We start from the raw sequence: 21,278 nt of genomic DNA on the forward strand, positions 1-21,278 counted from the left end.
TTCCATCTTTTCTTTTCTTGTAGTTTATTTGTTAAAGAAACCAGGATGTTTTCTCATATTTTGGACTGTGCTAATTGTATCCCCATTTAACATGCTTTTCTAACCCCTATTTCTCCAGTAAATTAGGAAGTTAGATACAGACGCTTGATCCAATTCAAGTAAAAAATTTTTATAAGAACACTTCATAGGTGGTAGTGGACACCTCTGCAATAGCTTTATAGCTGTGCTCCCTCTTACCAGCCTTGCCCCTATCAAAACCTTCCTTGTTATCAACTGACTTTTATTCATCCTTTTAAAACTCAGTTTAGGCAGTTCCCTGATCCTGGCACTCTTCATACCCTCCATAGATATATTAAATATCCCTCATTTATGTTCCCCCAGCACCTGTGCCTACCTCTATTCCTGCTCTTTCCCATGTAGTTTAATGCCTCTGCATTCCCAGATCTAGCACAGAGGTAGCATTCATAAATGCATGCCAAACAGAACGAAACAACCAATTTATCACAGAAAATTAAAAAAGCATGGGAAAGCTCATAATAACAAAAGAATCACTACCTTCCCAGACAGAACAGGTACTCTGTTAAAATAGTCATTAGAACATGTTAAAGATGTTCTTATTTTGAAAACTACACAAGGAAGACTAAAATTACCTATAACATTGAAGGACAGGGATAACATAAATAAGGACATCCACAATAATACCCTCAGGAATATTAAGTGTTAATGAAAATGAAAATGCCCAAGTCATGGGAAATAAATAGGAGAAACCAGAGAAAAGGCCTAGGTAACCTAAAAAATACTCAATCTTTTAAGAATCAAAAGCAGTAAACTTAACAGTTGATATTAGGTTCTATGAATGTAGTATAGACAGGTATACACAGAAATAACAAATGCCTTTCTGTAATTTCTGTGGGATTTCAGAACACTTAAATGTTATCCTGCCTCTGTGTCCACTTCTGATTTGGGTTTTCATTAGTATATGCATGAGTTTACTGAGGTTCAGCTCTACAAAAATCTAATCATATTAAAATTTCACAGGTTCCAACAAGTAAGTTTCTCCACTCTCCCCTCCCCCCAACACCTAGTGTTAAGGCAAAGCGAAAGCACTCAAAAGATAACATAACCCAGGCAAGTCACTTTAGGACCTGGCAGTCTCCATTTTCTGTGACTACAATCTTCTACTGACAAAGAACCTAGTCAAGACCTGGAATAAGCACTTGGAATAAGAACTTGGAATAAGCACACATTTTTCTATGGGCATGCTATTCCTTGGCCTCAGGATAGATGAAGGTTACACTTGCAGCTAACTTTCCAAGGTACAGTAAATGTTAAGGGCTAACATGGTCATAAATGTGAACAGCCTACTCATTCATTTATATGTCTGAAATACGGTTATTGTGCACAGAGTAACACCAATGGGGGCAAAGAAAACAAGGATGAATGAGACTGACACTGTCCTTGCCCTCCAGGATCTTACAATGAAGTAGAGTAGAACATCTCTAACTAAAAATGAAAGAAAAGAGGTTTTTACAAGACAAAATGAGGTGCTAAAGAAGGGTATATACAATGAACTAAACAAAGGTAAGAAAAGTAAACAAAGTAAAGGAAAAAGCAAATAGTTCTGGTTATAATTCTTAACAAGGCCTACAAGAACCTATGATCTGGCCCCTACCTACCAACTTATTTCTTATCACTTTCACCCCCTCCACTGACATACAACTATTCTTTTAGCACTAACCCTGACCTTTCTTCCTTCCCCCAGCCTTCTCTTTCCTTAGGCCAATTACTCCTTAGGCTTTACCCTTTAGCTCTCATCTTAAACTTCACAAAAGCCTTTCCTGACCAAACCCCACATCCCACACTTAATTAGAACCCTCACTATTAGGTCTCTGTTATTTTGTTATAACATCTTGAGCTTTTTATTTCCCAAAGCACTTACCAATGGCTTCAATAACTATTTGTTTCATTTTCTTTCACTAACTATAGTTCCATGACAACTAGAACCTTCCCTGTCTTGTTCATCACAGTTGATGCTCAATAGTCACTAAATAAATTTTTCAACATTCAAATGATCATATCTGGGGAGGTGGGGGGTATACAGGAACCTCTTATGTTTTTTAATGTAACATTTTTTGAGATGTATATATCTTCAAAAAAATACAATTTACCAAAGTGATGGGGGTAGGGAGAGTGGGTTATATGGGAGCCTCTTATATTTTTTAATGTAACGTTCTTTGTGATCTATTAACTTTAATTTTTAAAAAAGAGATCATACAACTCAATAAAAAAAGACAAACTATCCTATTAAAAAAATGAGTAAAAGACTTGAAAAGACAACTGTCCAAAGAAGAAATACAAATGGTAAAGAGACATATGAGAAAATATTCGACATCACTGGTGATTAGGGAAATGCAAATCAAAACTACAATAGGATATCATTTAAACCTATTAGAGTGGCCACTATTAAAAAGTCAGAAATCTGAAAATGTTGGAAAGGATGTGGAGAGACAGGAACACTTATTCACTGTTGGTGAGAATGTAGAATGGTACAGTCACTGTGAAGGGTTGTTTGGCAGTTCCTAAGGAAGATGAATATAGACTTGCCAGGGGACCCAGCTATATCATTTCTAGATACATACCCAGAAGAACTGATAGCAGTGACACAAATAGACATCTGTACACTGATGTTCACAGCAGCATTATTAATGATTGCCATTAAGATGGAAACAATACAGGTGTCCATCAAATGGTGAACGGATAAACAAGTTGTGGTATATACACACAATGGAATATTATACAGTGATAAGAAGAAATGAAGTCATGAAACTCATGACAACATGGATGAACCTGGAGGGCATTATATTGAGAGAAGCAAGTCAGAAACAAAAGGACAAATACTGTATGACTGTCCTATTATGAACCTAATATATTATGTGAAATATAACCATATTATGTTAAATATGAATATGGGTAAAATTACATATATAAGACCATTTCTCTTTGAAGCTAAACAAATTTAAGTGAATACTATAAAACGTTAATATCATACAAAAATAATATACTAAGTGAAGGAGATCAGATACAGAGTACTACATACTGTATGATTCTATTTATATAAAGTGTAAATACAATCAATTTATAAAGATGAAATTAGATTACAGGTTATGTAGGGCTGAGAGGAATACTAGGAGGTGTTGAGTCTTTCTGGAGTAATGAAATTGTTCTAAATTTTTTGTAATGATGAAGGTACAACACTGTGATTATACTAAAGCCAATGATTATATACTTTGGACAAATCATATGGTATGTGAATATATCTCAGTAAAACTGCTTAATAAACAAATAAATAATTGTGCAAGGAAAAAAAAATGATCATAGCCTTTAAGCCGATTATCTCTTCTCCTAAGGAAATAATCCAAAATGCAGAAAAAGCTTTTTAAAATGTTCATACAAGTATTAGTATGAAGGTGAAAAATTGAAAGTTAGCATAAAATTGAAAGTAATTCAAATGTCCAACCAGGGGTAAATTAAATAAATTTTGGCACAGTATGAAATGTTATATACCCATTAAAAAGGCTACTTATAAAAGTATTTCAAAGACATGGGAAAAATCTTCAGCTACGGAGCTAAATGAAAAGGGCAGGATACAAAGTTGGAAAAAGATTATGGGGAAATATACCATATGCTAACAGCAATTTTCTCTGGGAGATAAGATTCACTGGGAGGTTTTCTGGAGCTGGGCTTCTGCCTGATAACTGTTCTCCAGGAACTAGTACCAATGTTTGATAAATAAGTATGGATGGTAAATTGTTTTGAGTTGAAGTAGATTATGAAATTCTCTAAGACACATAATAAAGAGAATCAATGATTTTTACATACTTAGGAATTTTCACATTAGTTGGGACACCTAATCTAGAAAACCCTTGACAACTAGGCTTCCTGAGGAACATAAGTAACAACTCTTTTCTTTTTCCCAAGAAAATATTATAATTTGGATCAGAAATTGCCCACTCAAAATTTTTACTTCTAAATTAGTAATTAGTACCTCCTGTTCAACATTAAGCATGAAAGAATACAGTGCATATCCTTACATTAAAAAAAAATTATTTGCCTATTCTTTCACAGCCTGCAAATATGGAAAGCAAATGAATACTTCCTAAGTCTTACACAAAGAAGAATGAAAGGAGAACAAGTATGTCATTTTCACTCCCTTTGTCTCCTGTTTTAATCTCTTTACCTAATTTTCACCCAGCAACCCAGATAAGAGATACAAACTACATTTATTGCTTTTTTCAGAAAAATATTGAGGAGAGCAACGATCAAAAAATGAGATTTTTTAAAAAGTTAAATATTTATATGAGCATTAAGAGAAGTGAATTTGGCCCAATGAACAGGGTATCCGCCTACCACAGGGGAGGTCCAAGGTTCAAACCCAGGGCCTCCTGACCTGTGATGAGCTAGCCCACATGCAATGCTGATGTGTGCAAGGAGTTCCATGCCACGCAGCAGTATTCCCTGCGTAGGGGAGAACCACGCACAAGGAGTGCGCCCCGTAAGGAGAGCCGCCCAGCATGAGAAAAGCACAGCCTGCCCAGGAATGGGGTCGCACACACGGAGAGCTGATGCAGCAAGATGATGCAACAAAACAAGGCGCAGATGCCGGGTGCTGCTGACAAGAATACAAGTGGACACAGGAAAACACACAGCAAATGGACACAGAGAGCAGACAACTGGGGGGGGGGGGGGGAGGGAGGGGGAGAGAAATAAATTTTAAAAAATTTAAAAAAAAATACATGAAGTCTCTTAAAAAAAAATCTAACAAAAGATATATAAGACTACCACAGAGAAAATGATAAAACCCCAAAAAATCTAAATAAATGGATATACCATGTTTACAGAACAATATTCTAAAGATGTCTGTTCTATCCAAATTGGTTTATATATTTAATGCACTCCCAATCAAAATTCTACAGTGATTAAAAAATGCAAATAGAAATGCAAAGGATAAAGAATAGCCAAGAAAAACACTCTTAAAAAAGAACAGGGTGGGAGGACTTACTTCTCCCATATAACAGAGCTTATTATAGTTATCATAATTAAGACTGTGAGGTACTGGTACAGGTTTATACAAACAGACCAATGGAACTGAATATCAAGTTCAGAAATACACCCATACATAGGTAAGTCCTTGATATATGAAAGATGTAGTGCTGATAATCAGTGGGAAAAGAAGCTTATTTTAAATAAATGGGAATCCATTTGGACAAAAAATAAAACTGGATCCTACCTCACCCACTACACAAAAAATATTAGTTCCAGAAATACAAAACACAAAGCATAGTAATAAAAGATCCATAAATTAATAACATTAAATTTAGAAATTCTTAATCAACAGATACCATAAAAAGAATGAGGGGGAAACAAATACAAATCACAGAGTGGGAGAACATATCTGCAACACTTTTAAGCAACAATAAAGTAGTATTCAGAATATATAAAGAATGCCTATTATTCAACAACAAAAAAGCAAGAACAGAAAAATAGGCATAAGACATGACTAGGCACTTCACAAAAGAGGAAAGTCAAATGGCCAATAAATATAGGAATAGCTACTCAACCTAATTAGAAAACAGTAAAATGAAATCAAGAACATGATAAGATACCTTTATATAATCAGCAGAGTGGCAGACATTTTTAAAAGCCTGAACAATTCCAAGTGTTGGAGATGATATGGAGCACTGAGAAATGTCATACCCTTCTGGAGGTAGTATAATCTGGAACAACCACTTTGGAAAATAGTTTACATTAACTGATAATATTATGAAAGTTGAAGATATACAGAGCCTATGACCAAGCACTCTTATTCTGAGGTATATATTTATGTATACATGCACCAAGATACATAAAGAATATTCCAGCAATGTTCCAATAGCTCATACCTGGACACAACCCAAACAGTCATCAGCAGAACGGATTTTTTTACATTATAGAATTATCCATCAAAGCATCTACTATACAGCAATGAAAATGGATGAACTACAGCTATATACAATATGAATATCACATATCATTGAGTAAAAGAAGACAAAAGAGAATACAGAATCATTCTATTCATATAAACTTCAACTAAATTATACATTTTTATGAATGAGTATATATAGTTGAAAAAATTTTTTAAAGTCAAAGTAGTGGTTACTCCTAAGAAGATGATATGATCAGAGAGAGCAAATGGAAGGCTTCTTTCAGACTGGCAATGAGAGATAATTGAGCTGGGTGGCAGTTATACAACTCTTTGCTTTATGTGTATTCTGTAAACTGACATATGACTTATGCACTCTTGTGAATATATGTTATTACCACCTACCCAAAAGAAGGAACTTGAATGGTAAAATATATATCACCAATCTAATTTCAAAGGAGCAATGAAAGTATAAGACGAGCCTCAGATTTATAGATCTAATTTCAAATACTCTATCCCACTGACCAATAAGTATAATCATATTTGTTGGATCATGATCAATCTGTAGTTCAGAAATGAGTTCCTATAGCTGTAGGTAAAAGCCACCTTTATTGTGGGTGATGTTTCAAGTTTTTTTAATTCGGTCCTCAGTGGGCTGAGAAAAGCCCACAATAAGACCCCCTTCAAAATCCAAAAATTCAAGTCATACAAAGTTCTCATCAGCTTTAATACCCAAGCAAGGATATGTAAATTAGAATGCAAGAAATGCAGGACAGCTATCTTGGGGATGCCTGGGAAGGGGCCTAAGCAGAGAAGATGAAAGGTAAAACTCACCATTTTCAAAAATTTTATATGGTATTCAATCACTATCTATGATCCCCTTGCCCCAAATTATCTCACATTAACAGTCCACTAGCTCCAAATTTAGTTTGCAGTGCCTAAAACAGGAAGAAGAAGAAGAAAAAAGAATTTTGTATTGATCATATCTGGTAAAAGAGCTAACAGTTTCTTCATAAATGGACAGGAAGAAAGGTGGCAAAAACTAGTAGTTGTGCTATATCTTATTCCACTTTACATCTTTCACAGTCTTCCCCAGTGCCTCACTTACTATAGGCACTTTATAAATATTTGCAGAATCCTAATTTCCATAGCAGGCATAGTAGTGCACACTAGGAGGCAGAATTGTAGGAAGGTAACAAATGACTATCCTAAAATAAATTTCAAAAGTCAAGGACAAAATAAAGTCAAGAATGTAATTCCCAAAATGCCCTTAGATACTTTATGAACCTGTCATTCATTAATTTGTCTGACTTTAGTCTAATGCACTCCATACATCCACCGTGCCTTAAATCTACAATTCCCAAACTTTATTTTATTTTTTAAGATTTATTTTATTTATTTCTCTCCCCTTCCCTCCCCCCCCCCCCCACCAGCTGTCTGTTCTCTGTGTCCATTTGCTGCATGTTCTTCTTTGCCCGCTTCTGTTGTTGTCAGCGGCACGGGAATCTGTGTCTCTTTTTTTGTTGCATCATCTTGCTGCGTCAGCTCTCTGTGGGCAGGCTGCACTTTCTTTCGCACTGGGCAGCTCTCCTTACAGGGTGCACTCCTTGTGCGTGGGGCTCCCCTACGCAGGGGGCTCCCTTGCGTGGCACGGCACTCCTTGCACGCATCAGCACTGCGCATGGGCCAGCTCCACATGAGTTAAGGAGGCCCGTTGTTTGAACCACGGACCTCCCATGTGGTAGATGGACACCCTATCCATTGGGCCAAGTCCGCTTCCCGAATTCCCAAACTTTAAAAGGCACACCTCTTAGAATATAAGCAAGTCTCCAACTTATAAATGGATATTTTTTTTAAAAATTACTCACGTGTAATTTCATCATTTGGAACCGGGAATGCATTTTTCCACAGAAGCCATGATATTTGAATTATGGCAAAACTCCAAGGCTTGTCCACAAAAGCCTGTTAGATAACTGAGATACAATATATTTGCAAAGAGAAATAGATACATATGGTATTTCAGTTCCATTCTCAGAAGCCCTTGAAAAGAGGCCTTAAGCCGTCTCAGCCAGTTCTAAAATGTATTCACACTTAAAAGATGGATATCAGATTAGAAGGAAGAAGGGATAGATAAGTAAGGAAAAGACAGTCAAAGAAACCTGCCATTAAAGGAAGAGGAGGCAAGAATGAAACTTAAATTTTCGGGAAGTGGATGTGGCTCAAGTGATTGAGCTCCTATCTACCATATGGGGGGTCCTGGGTTTGGTTACTGGGACCTCCTGGTAAAGGCAAGCTGGCCCGCACCACAGGGAGCTGGCCCATGCCATGGAGAGCTGGCCTGTGCCACAAGCTGAAGCAATAAGGTGATGCAACAAAAAAGACAAACAGGGGAAAGACAATGAGAGACACAACAAACCAATGAGATGAGGTGGCTCAAGCGATTGAGTGCCTCTCCCCTACATTGGAGGTTCCAGGATTGGTTCCTGGTGCCTCCTAAAGAGAAGACGAGAAAGAGAAGACAAGCAGACACAGAAGAATGCACAGCAAATGGACAGAGAGCAGACAGTGAGTGCAGGCGGCAAGGTGGGGAGGGGGGGAATAAATAAAACATCTTTGAAAAAAAAAAGAAAAAAAGAAACTTAAATTTTCCATTAAGGTACTTTTTTATTCAATGCGTACCAAAACTTCTTGGAGTTAGAACCAATGGGGGTTGGTGTTAAGAGCATTAGAAAGATTTTTCCAGCATCTCCAAGACCAGGCTGGAGAGGTTTATCATCTAGAACTAAGTGCTCAGTCTAGAAGAAAACAGAAGAGTAATTTTCTCCTGCATTTTCTGTCCCACCAAACAGCTGATTAGAGACAGAATCCAACCAGGGCTTCAGTGGTCGTTGAAATTAGGCAAAACAAGACATCTTTCTAGAAAGGTGTTTCCGAAGCACCAAGACATTCTTACTAGTATTTCATGATAATGGATGCTGACAGTTCTACAGCAGATGCTTCTCAACTAGGAATTTCTGCCAACTTTATTGGAGGAAGTCTGAGGACAGCATGAATGATCATGAAGACACAAATGGTGCAAAAGAAAGTTTTAGAGTACAAGATACATATTTCCCAATTGCAAATGTGGAAAGGATAATGAAAAACAACATACCTCAAATGGAAAAGATTGCAAAAGATGCCCAGGAATGTTCATTAACACATTCCAAGGGTTGGTTTGTCAGCTTTATAACATCTCAAACAAGTGAAAGATGCCTTCAAGAGAAACAGAAGATAATCACTGGAGAGGATATTCTCTTTGCCATGTTTACCTTAGGCTTTGACAGTTATATAGAAATTATACTTTCAGATAATCAGAGAGGCTACGAAAGGAGAGAAAGGAACTGGTGGAATAGTCACAGCTACAGAGAGACAAAGTGAAGGGTTCACAGAAGAGGCATTTACTAACCAGTTACCATCTGGTTTAATAACTGCAGATGGTCAAAAACAAAATGTTATGATTTATATTCTATTTATCAATGATTTCTGATGGTCAACAAATTTCATTTTCATGATTGAAGAAATGATGGAATGGGGAGTTAAAAAGCAAAAGAGGCTCTACAATTCTGGAACAGAGACATTAGGAGAAAATGATTGGTGGAAAGATGTCTCTTTGTATATTAAATAGCTATAGTGTAGCTCTCTGATACTTGACTAACTGAGGTGTTAATTCTGAAGTGAGCATCTTTTTTATGAATGATTTCAAAGAAAAACTTGGATTTTAAAGGCATTAAAATTTTTTTGTTTTGTACGAATTTATTACTCTGTATGACTCCTATATGCACCGTATATTACTATTAATTACTGTCAGAGATTTGTAGATAGTTTTTTATTTTTATACCAAATCACGTTACCTTCTTATACAAGTAAATAGCTGTATTAATTCATAATGTTTACCCTTTCAATAAATATAAGGATAAAGTTCATTTTGGAAAATATATATATATTTTATATATATATATATATAATATATATATACCTTCAATTTCTTTACCAACTTTATCCAATTAGGTCAAATTCTTATTTTTCCTAAGACTTAGGTTAACCAAAGGCACCTTCTCTCTTTAGGGTTCCAACTTACTCTATTTAGGAAACAAAGATATCAGGACTTTGACTGCCTACTGCCCCATAAGGACACTTGTCAAGACACTGAATTTCTATATAAGAAATTCTTGTAAATGAAGCAGAATTGAAAAGTAAATTTCTCATTTGACCCTCTCTACATACAGCACATCCATATACGAACAAGAATCTCCTCTTTCTCCAGAATTTATTCTGTTTCTGAAATGCTACACTTTGTAATTTCACAATCTTCTCAGGATTTCCATTTATATTCCTACCATTACCCTTATAAATGACCACACAAAGATGACCTTCTGTAAACGTAATAATAATTTTCTTACCAGTACAACCAGCTTCTTTCCCTTTTTGGCAAGCAGCACCAGTAAGGTACACAAATAGAAGATTCAATTATGTGCAGGTCAAGCCCTGCATCTAGTCACTAACAACAATGGCTCTGCCCAGATACTCATCTGATGGCTGCTGGATACCATAAAAAAGAAAAAAAGCAATGTGATTCACCAAAGAAACAGTTGCTCTGCAAGTTTCTAGTTCTCTTAACTATTTACCTCCTGTAACAGTAGAATCTGATTTTTTTTTTTTTTTTTTTTTTTTTAAAGATTTATTTTTATTTATTTAATTCCCCTCCCCTCCCCCGGTTGTCTGTTTTCTGTGTCTTTTCGCTGCGTCTTGTTTCTTTGTCCGCTTCTGTTGTCGTCAGCGGCACGGGAAGTGTGGGCGGCGCCATTCCTCGGCAGGCTGCTCCCTCCTTCGCGCTGGGCGGCTCTCCTTATGGGTGCACTCCTTGCGCGTGGGGCTCCCCTACGCGGGGGACACCCCTGTGTAGCAGGGCACTCCTTGCGCGCATCAGCACTGCGCATGGGCCAGCTCCACACAGGTCAAGGAGGCCCGGGGCTTGAACCGCGGACCTCCCATGTGGTAGACGGACGCCCTAACCACTGGGCCAAAGTCCGTTTTCCCAGAATCTGATTTTGACAGTTATTTACTTTAGTGTATTTTGCTAAGCAATAGTTTCTAGTCACTGGCATACATTCCATCATGTAAGATATTTTCTGCAGTCATCAAACTTCTTATAGATTATTTCCTTATTCAGTCTCTCTTCCCTTCAATGTTGTTCAAATACTGATCATTCACCATTGCTTCCCTTTCTCATGTAGAACACAATTTCATTTTCTTGGGTTTCTTTTCTCTTGCTAAAAGACAATTATACTATGCACATCATTATGTCTGTCTGTCAGTATTCCCTTAAAAGTGTGGTCACAATTAATCAAGTTGGGACTTCTAGGAATTAGGGAACAATTTAAGCAAGTGAAGACATTGGCTCAGACATAAGTCAACCTACAAGAGATGGTCTAGATCAGAAGTTTTCAACTTATGCTCCCAAAAGAGATGCGTGGGGAAGCGGACTTGGCCCAGTGGATAGGGTGTCCGTCTACAACATGGAAGGTCTGCAGTTCAAACCCCGTGCCTCCTTGACCCATGTGGAGCTGGTGCACGCGCAGTGCTGAGGCACACAAGGAGTGCCGTGCCACGCAGGGGTGTCCCTGCATAGGGAAGCCCCACGCGTAAGAAGTGCACCCCTTAAGGAGAGCCGCCCAGGGTGAAAGAAAGTCCAGCCAAGTCCAGCCTGCCCAGGAATGGCACCGCACACACAGAGAGCTGACACACAAGATGACGCAACAAAAAGAAACACAGATTCCCATGCCGCTAACAACGACAGAAGCAGACAAAGAAGAACACGCAGCAAATGGACACAGAGAGCAGACTACTGGGGGCTGGGTGGAGGGGGGGTAGGGAAGGGGAGAGAAATAAAATAAAAAATAAAATAAAATAAAATAAAAAAGAGATGCCTGAGGGGCAGAAAAATGCCAAGTAAGTGGGGCTCTGGTGCACTGGTTTCCCCATTCTGGTTTTATTCAACCACAACAGTAATTTCACATACTGGGCTTGTATATAAAATTTCAAATTTATAAAAGTTCATCAATTTAAACAATGAAAACAACTGATTTAGATGTACTTTCAATGATTGAAAATTACTCCATAAATTATTTCATCTATAAAGAGACAGACTCAGAAAGTCTTTCTTCCAAATAAGCTAAAGCCTGAAATAAACAAATGGTTTTTTGTGTCCAATGACTGACCAACAATCACTTTCTTCTCTCAATTGCTTAAATCTAAGGAATCGAGGTCTCAGTGATTTACTTGTTCCAGGTCCAATTTCAGTCATTAGCTCGTTCTTTCAACAAATATTTCTCAAACACTTGTTATATTTTAAGGTTTTGCTACTAAAGAGGGGTACTCAAACAGCACTGGACTATCCTGGATGCTGGTTAGAATTGCAGAACTTCCAGCCCCACCCTGGACCTATGGAATCCCATTCGGAATCTCCATTTTAAAAGATCCCCAGGTTATTTGTTTACACACTAAAGTTGGGAACAATCGGTGTTCCCCAAGCATCCCAGGTGATTCATTAGCATACCAAACTTGTGGCTAGGGACTAAAGATATCACAACAAATAAAGAAATGTACCCTGCTTTCATAAAGCTTCTCATCTAATCAAATACTAACAAAGAAATTTTTTTAAAAGTACACAGGGTACTTTGAAAGGACATTGAAAGAGCAAGCACCTAACCTAAACTGAAATTTTGAGGAAGAAACCCTGAAGGAAGTAAAACCAAAAGTTGGTTCTTCCAGATCAACAAAATTGACAAACCCTTATCTAGACCAGAGGTTCTTAACCAGGAGTTCAGGAACCCTGAAAGACTTTACAGGTCCATGAGCTTAAACTGAAAAAAAAATCAACTTATTATCTTTATTTTCTCTGACCTCCAATACTGCATGAACTTAACTGAAAAAAAATCAACTTATCTTTATTTTTTCTGACCTCCAATATCAAGTGTCAAAAAACTATCTGCCGCTACATTCTGAGAATGGGTCCATGGTTTTTCCCTGACTGGCAAAGGGGTCCATGGAACAAAAAAGGTTAAGAACCCCCAATCTAGAGTGAAAAAGAAAAAATGAGAGAAGACATAAATAAAATCAGAAATTAAACCTGGGACATTACCACTGACCACAAAGAAATAAAAGAGATCATAAGAGGATACTATCAGCAACTGTATGCCAATAAACTAGACAATATAGATGAAATGAACAAATTCCTAGGAACATACGGACAACCTACACTGGCCCCGGAAGAAACAGAAGATCTCAACAAAACAATCACAAGTAAGGAAATTGAAACAGTGATCAAAAACCTCCCAAAAATGAAAAGCCCTGAACCAGATGCCTTCAAAAGTGAATTCTACCAAGAATTCAAAGATATAATACCAATCTTACTCAACTCTTCCCAAAAAATCCAACAGGAAGGAATGTTACCAAACTCATTCTATGAGGCCAACATCACCCTAATACCAAAGCAACATAAAAATATTATGAAAATAAAAAAATTACAGACACATTTCCCTAATGAATATAGATGCAAAAACCCTCAACAAAATACTCACTAAGCAAATCCAACAACAAATTAAAATAATTATCATCATGATCAAGTGTGCTTTATCCCAGGCATGCAAGGGTGGCTCAACTAAAGAAAATAAATCAACTCAACAATATCTTACTGAAGAAAAATCACATGATCATCTTGAATGACGCAGAAAAGGCATTAGACAAAATACAGCATCTTTTCTTGATAAAAAACACTGCGAAAGATAGGAATTGAAGGAAACTTTCTCAACATGATAAAGGGCATATATGAAAAACCCACAGCTAATATTGCACTTAATGGTGAAAGACTGAAAGCTTTTCCCACTGAGATTGGACACAAGACAAGGATACCCCCTGTAACCACTGTTATTCAATATAGTGCTAGAGGTTCTAACTAGAGCAATCAAGAAAGAAAAAGAAATAAAAGGCATCTAAATTGGAAAGGAAGAAGTAAAACTTTTGTTATTTGGAGATAATATGATCCTATACCTAGAAAGTCCTGAAAATCTATAACAAAGTTACTAGAACTAACAAACGAGTTTATCAGAGTCACAGAATACAAGTTTAATATGCAAAAACCAGTAGTGATTCTATACACTAGTAATAAGCAATCAGAAGAAGAAATCAGGGGAAATTTTTTAAATAATTAAATATTTAGGAATAAACTTAACCAAGGGTGTAAAGGACCTATATTCAGAAAACTACAATGCATTGCTAAAAGAAAGCAAAGACCTAAACAAATGGAAAACATATTTGTGGATTGGAAGACATGTTTGTGGACTGGAAAACTAAATATCGTTAAGATGTCAATTCTACCCAAATTTATTTACAGATTCAATGTTATCCTGATAAAAATCTCAACACCTGTGGTTTTTTTTTTTTGCCTTTTTTTTTTTTAAGATTTATTTATTTATTTAATTTCCCCCCCTCCCCTGGTTGTCTGTTCTTGGTGTCTATTTGCTGCGTCTTGTTCTTTGTCCACTTCTGTTGTCGTAAGCGGCACGGGAAGTGTGGGTGGCGCCATTCCTGGGCAGGCTGCTCTTTCTTTTCACACTGGGCGGCTCTCCTCACGGGCGCACTCCTTTGCGCGTGGGGCTCCCCCACGCAGGGGACACCTTTGCGTGGCACGGCACTCCTTGCGCGCATCAGCGCTGCGCATGGCCAGCTCCACACGGGTCAAGGAGGACCGGGGTTTGAACCGCGGACCTCCCATATGGTAGACGGATGCCCTAACCACTGGGCCAAAGTCCGTTTCCCAACACCTGCTTTTTAAAGAAACAGAAAAGCTATTTATCAAATTTATTTAGGAGGGTAAGGAGTCCTAAATAGGCAGAAACATCTTAAGGAAAAACAAAGTTGGAGGACTCTCACTTCCGAACTTTAAATCATATTACCTAGCTATGATAAAACAGTGGTAAAAAATAGCATGTGGTAAAAAACAGTCATAAGAACAGACATACAGACCAAGAGAAGTAAAGTGATGATTCAGAAATAGACCCTCACATCTATGATCAATGATTTTTGACAAGGCTGTCAAGCCCACCCAGATGGGATAGACCAGCCTATTCTGCTAGGAGAATTGGATATCCATAACCAAAAGAAAAAAAGAGGACCCCTACCTCACATCTTACACAAAAATCAACTCAAAATGGATCAAAGACCTAAATACAAAAGCTAGAACTATAAAACTTCTAGAAGAAAATGTTGGGAATACATCTTTAAGACCTGGTGAGAGGTGGTAGATTCTTAAACCTAACACCCAAAGCATAAGCAACAAAAGAATAAATGGAATCGTCTCAAATTTAAACACTTTTGTGCTTCAAAGGAGTTTGTCAAGAAGGTGAAAAGGTAGCCTACTCAATGGGTGAAAATATATGAAAAACACTTATCTGATAAGGGTTTGATTTCAATGCCATATAAAGAGATCATACAATTCAATGATGAAAGGGCAAGCAATTCAATTAAAAAAAGGACAAAAGACTTAAATAGACATTTCTCCAAAGAGGAAATACAAATGGCAAAAAAGCACATTAAAAAACATTTCATATCACTAGCTATTAGGGAAATGCAAATTAAAACTACAATGAAAGGAAACCAGCAAGACAGCGGCTGAGTAAGGAGCTCCTAGAGTCAGCTCCTACTACAGTAGGGCAGTTAGTAAACACCCAGAGCTCTCTGGAGCCGGCTGAAGCACCTGTTTGGGGGCTCCAGGAGGCCAGAAGAGCATCCTGCAACATCCTTGGGAGAGTGGAAGGAGGAGAGTGCCCGTCTGTGGAGAAGACTTGTAAGTAGAGGCTCTACACCACGGAGGCCAGTGCCATCCTCCACTGGATGCACAAGCCACCTTGGGAGCTGTTCCATGGCTGGAATCAAAAGCTCCACTTCCCCAAAACGGGGGAGGAAGAGAAGGTTGGGCACCAATTTCAGCTATGATGAGGAAATTCAGTGGGCTACACCATGATCCTGAGAACAGCTAAGGTTTGAGCCTGTCCAGGTCAGAGGTAGGGAGCCACCATCTTTACTCCACATCTGGCACGAAGGGAAGCAGGATGGACTGAGAATCCCAGTGCTGGTGGGAACCGGCTTCTTCCCATCCAGATCATATTGCAGGTCTAGCCTAGGCCCCAGTGCCACCTCCAGCAGGGAGGAAGTTGTGGGGACCTGGGCCAGCCTCTCCAGGAAATTACCAGCCAAGCCACAGAGGCTGGTGATTATCCTACTCTGGTGGCACAAGCCGCTCCAGGAACTGCTCTGTGACGGGAATTGGGAGCTCCATTTCCCAGAAACAGGGGAGAAGGAGACGGCTGGCTGCCTATTTCAGCTATTGATTGGGAAACTTGGCTGGCTAAGAGATAACCCTGGGAACAGCTGGGGTGAGAACCAGCCCAAGTCAAGTCAAGAGGCCAGTAGCCACCATTCTGACTCCGCCCCCAGCCTGAGGGGACGATGGGCTGACAGTTTCTTTCACCAAGATCAGCCTGCAGCCTGCCTAGGCTTCAGCCCCGCCTGTGGCGGGAAGGAGGCTGAGGAGCCCTGCACCAGCCTATACACGTAACTGCAGGGAACTTCAGCTGGCATAGACTGAAAATCAGAAGTCTATCAGGGTAACTGCGGTCATCTTAGGACCGCACTTCATAGACTGCTGCACACACCTGCAGCTCCATCCCTGCTCTAGGGAGGGGAGAAAGGGATGTGAAGCTTCATCAGTCTCTGGGCAACTACAGTCTAGGCCTGCATGTGGATTATTCCACATAGCTGTGACTCTGTCCCCACCCCTGGCAAAGGAGAAAGTTGGAAGAAGCTTCATTGGTCTCTGGTGCAATGAAGGCAGCTTGAGCCTCCACAGCTTACAGCACCAACTACATGCTTGGCTCCTACTGCTTAACAAGCAAGGGAGAAATGATAGGAAGCCCTAAACTAGAGAGAAAAACTGCACCCAGTAAAAATTCTCTAGTAAGCCAGAGGCGAACAAAAAAAAAATTACAATCCACTCCAAGAAACAGGAAGCTATGGTCCAGTTAAAGAAAGTAGATAAGCCTCCAGATGACATAAAGGAGTTGAGACAACTAATCTTAGATGTTCAAACAAATCTCCTTAATAAATTCAATGAGATGGTTAAAGAGATTAAGGATATTAAGAAGACACTGCATGAGCACAAAGAAGAATTTGAAAGCATACATAGAAAAACAGCAGATCTTATAGGAATGAAAGGTGTAATCAACAAAATTTTAAAAACATTGGAATCATATAATAGCAGATTTGAGGGGGAAGAAGAAAGGACTGGTGAGCTTGAAGAAATGGCCTCTGAAAGTGAATATACAAAAGAAGAGATGAAGAAAAGAATGGAAAAAATTGAACAAGGTCTCAGGGAACTAAATGACAACAAAAGGCGTGCAAACATACGTGTCATGGGTGTTCCAGAAGAAGAAGAGTAGGGAAAAGGGGCAGAAGGAATATTTAAAGAAATAATGTAGAAAATTTCCCAACCCTATTGAAGGACATAGATATCCCTGTCCAAGAAGCACAACGTATCCCATCCGAAAAATCCAAATAGACCAACTCCAAGACACATACTCATCAGAATGTCAAATGCCAAAGACAAAGAGAGAATTCTGACAGCAGCAAGAGAAAAGCAATGCATAACATATAAGGGATATCCAATAAGATTAAGTGCTGATTTCTCACCAGAAACCATGGAAGCAAGAAGACAGTGGTCCGATATATTTAAGATACTACAAGAAAAAAACTTCCAGCCAAGAATCTTTTATATACAGCAAGACTGTCTTTCAAAAATAAGGGTGAAATTAGAATATTCACAGATAAACAGAAACTGAGAGAATTTCTAAGCAAGAGACCAGATTTTCAGGAAATACTAAAAGGTGTGCTAGGGCCTGAAAAGAAAAGACAGGAGAGAGGGGCCTGGAAGAGAATCTAGAAATGAAGATTATATCAATAAAAGTAACTATAGTCAAAAGAGTGGTGAAAGTAAAATATGACAGATAAAATTCAGTCAGGAATAAACTTAACCAATGATGTAAAGCACTTGTATTCAGAAAACTGCAACTCAATGTTAAATCAAAGAAGTCCTAAATAACTGGAAGAACATTCCATGCTCATGGATTGGAAGACTAAATATCATTAAGATGTCAATTCTACTTAAAATGATATACAGATTTCATGCAATCCCAATAAAAATTCCACCAGCATTAAAGAAAAAATTGAAAACACGATCATTAAATTTATGTGGAAGGGTAAGGAGTCCTGAATAGCCAGAAACATCATAAAAAGGAAAAGTGAATAGTGGTAAAAACAACATGGAACTGGCCTAAAGACGGACACAACAGACCAATGGAACCAAACTGATGGTTCAGAAACAGACCCTCACAGGTATGGTCAAGTGATTTCTGACTAGCCTGTCAAACTCACGCAGCTTGGGCAGAACAATTCATTCAACAAATGGTGCTGAAAGAACTGGACATGCACAGCTGAAAGAAGGAAAGAGGACCCCGACCTCACACCTTATCCAAAAACTAACTCAAAATGTATCAAAAACCTAAATATAAAAGAACCATAAAATTTCTAGGGGAAACGGACTTGGCCCAGTGGTTAGGGCATCCGTCTACTACATGGGAGGTCCACGGTTCAAACCCCAGACCTCCTTGACCCGTGTGGAGCTGGCCCACATGCAGTGCTGATGTGCGCAAGGAGTGCTGCCCCACGCAGGGGTGTCCCCCGCGTAGGGGAGCCCCATGCACAAGGAGCACGCCCGTAAGGAGAGCCGCCTAGCGCGAAAGAGAGTACAGCCTGACCAGGAATGGTGGCGCCCACACTTCCCATGCCGCTGACGACAGCAGAAGCGGACAAAGAAACAAGACGCAGCAAATAGACACAGAGAACAGACAACTGGGGCGGGGGGGGGGGGGATTAAATAAATAAATCTTTAAAAAAATTTTTTTTCTAGAAGAAATTATTGGAAAATATCTTCAAGACCTGGTGGTAGGTGGTGGATTCTTAAAGGAGATAAGAGAAGGACTGAGTGGACTACTGATGTTTAATGTATATAGAAGTTTTAATTAGCTTTACTGTAAAATTGTGGAAATGTATAGAGTGGACGGTAACACACAGTGAGTAACAGTTAGTTTATAAATGGGGATGTGACTGAAAATGGTAGTCTAGTTATGTAAATACCAATTGCCAGAATGCTTGAGAATAATCTAGGAACTGGATAGGCACAGTAAACCAAGAGGTGGGTGAGAACTGAGATTAATGGTACAGATTCAAGAGTGTCCTTTGTTAGCTTGAACAAATGTATATCACTACTGCAGGGTGTTGGGAATGTGGAGAAGCATGGGAAAAATACAGCTGGAGTGACCTATGGACTGTGGTTAATAGTAATAATATAATATTCTTGCATCTATGTAAAAGAAATACTGTGCTGATACTGAGGCAGTATGGAAAATGTGAGCCAACTGTACATTATGGACGTGGCAATAATCAGATGATATTTTATCTGTAGCAAATGACACACCACAATGCGATGTGTTGATGGAAAGGTGTTATTTGGGAATTCTGCATATATGATGATTATTTTATAAGTTTACAACTTCTGTCATTAAAAAATATATTTAAAAAATAATAATAGGGTGGGTTGGGGGAAAAACACACCAAATATCAGAAAATGTAAGAAAAGAACTATGATTAGTAGTAAGATTTGACAATGTTCTTTCATAGTTTATAACAAACGTCTCATGACAATGTAAAATGTTGGTGGAGGGTTGATATATAGGATCCCTGTATGATGTTATGCATGTTTGCTTTGTAAGTTCACAACTTTTACTATACACTTAATTGTTTATGTATGTTCATATATAAATGATATTAAGATAAAAATAATCGGATTGGTTAGGGGGAAAATATTTTGGTAGTAATATTTTGACAATGCTCTTTTTTTTTTTTTAAAGATTTACTTTCATTTATTTCTCTCTCTTCCCCCTGCCCCAGTTGTCTGTTCTCTGTGTCCATTTGCTGTGTGTTCTTCTGCATCTGCTTGTATTGTTGTCAGCAGCACTGGGAATCTGTGTCTCTTTTTGTTGTTGTTACGTCATCTTGCTACATCAGCTCTCCGTGTGTGCAGCACCACTCCTGGGCAGGCTGGACTTTCCTTCATGCTGGGAGGCTCTCCTTACAGGGCGCACTCCTTGAGGGTGGGGATCCCCTACTCAGGGGACACCCTTGCATGTCAGGGCACTCCTTGAGTGCATCAGCACTACACGTGGGCCAGCTCCACACGGGTCAAGGAGGCCCTGGGTTTGAACCGTGGACCTCCCATGTGGTAGGCAGACACTATCCATTGAGCCAAGTCCGCTTCCCTCGACAATGCTCTTTAATCATTAGTTAAAAAGGTTTAAAAACAATGCAGGTTTTGGTGGTAGGGTGAGATATTATATATGTTTGTTTGATGTTATATGTGTTTGTTTTGTAAGTTCACAACTATTATATACTTATTGTTTATGTATGTTTATGTATGAGTGATATATTTCAATAAATGAAAATATATATATAAAAAAAGAACCACAACGAGATTATTTCACACCTCACAGAACAACCATTACTAAAAAGTCAGAAAACTACAAGTGCTGGAGAGGATGTGAAGAAATAGAAACGCTCCTTCACTGTTGGTGGGAATGTAGGATGGTGCAGCCTTTGTGGAAAATAGTTTGGTGGTTCCTCAGGAAACTAAATATAGAACCGCCGTATGATCCAGCAATCCCTCTACTACGAATATATCCAGAAGAAATGAAAACTGGGATACTATCAGACATTTGCACACCAATGTTTAGAGCAGTATTATTCACAATTGTCAAGGGATGGAAAAAACCCAACTGTCCATCAACCAATAAATGGATAAACAAAATATGGTATGTAAATACAATGGAATAGTATGCTACTGTTGAAGAAATGAAATTGGGACACAAAGGACAACACGGATGAACCTTCAGGACATTATACTGGGTGAAATAAGCCAGAAACAAAAGGACAAATATCATATGGTCTCACTAATATGAACAAAATACAAAGAATAAATGCATGGAGTTAAAATCTAGAATACAGGTTACTAGAAGATAATATGAGGGCTGAGAAGACAAAAAAAAAAGAGAAATAGCTACAGAAGATCACACAGCAAATGGACACAAAAACAGGACAAGGGGGGAGGGGTGAG

General features: G+C 38.5%; 1 protein-coding gene and 1 pseudogene across 4 annotated transcripts in view; one reads left to right on the forward strand and one right to left on the reverse strand.

Moving 5' to 3' along the window:
* MRTFA (myocardin related transcription factor A) overlaps nucleotides 1–21,278 on the reverse strand; it is a 307,327-nt gene that overhangs the window by 163,063 nt on the left and 122,986 nt on the right. The window lies entirely within an intron of this gene.
* On the forward strand, nucleotides 8,894–9,514 carry LOC101423644 (nuclear transcription factor Y subunit beta-like; annotated as a pseudogene).

The sequence above is a fragment of the Dasypus novemcinctus genome, chromosome 12, assembly GCF_030445035.2.
Source record: "Dasypus novemcinctus isolate mDasNov1 chromosome 12, mDasNov1.1.hap2, whole genome shotgun sequence".
Lineage (NCBI taxonomy): Eukaryota > Metazoa > Chordata > Mammalia > Cingulata > Dasypodidae > Dasypus > Dasypus novemcinctus.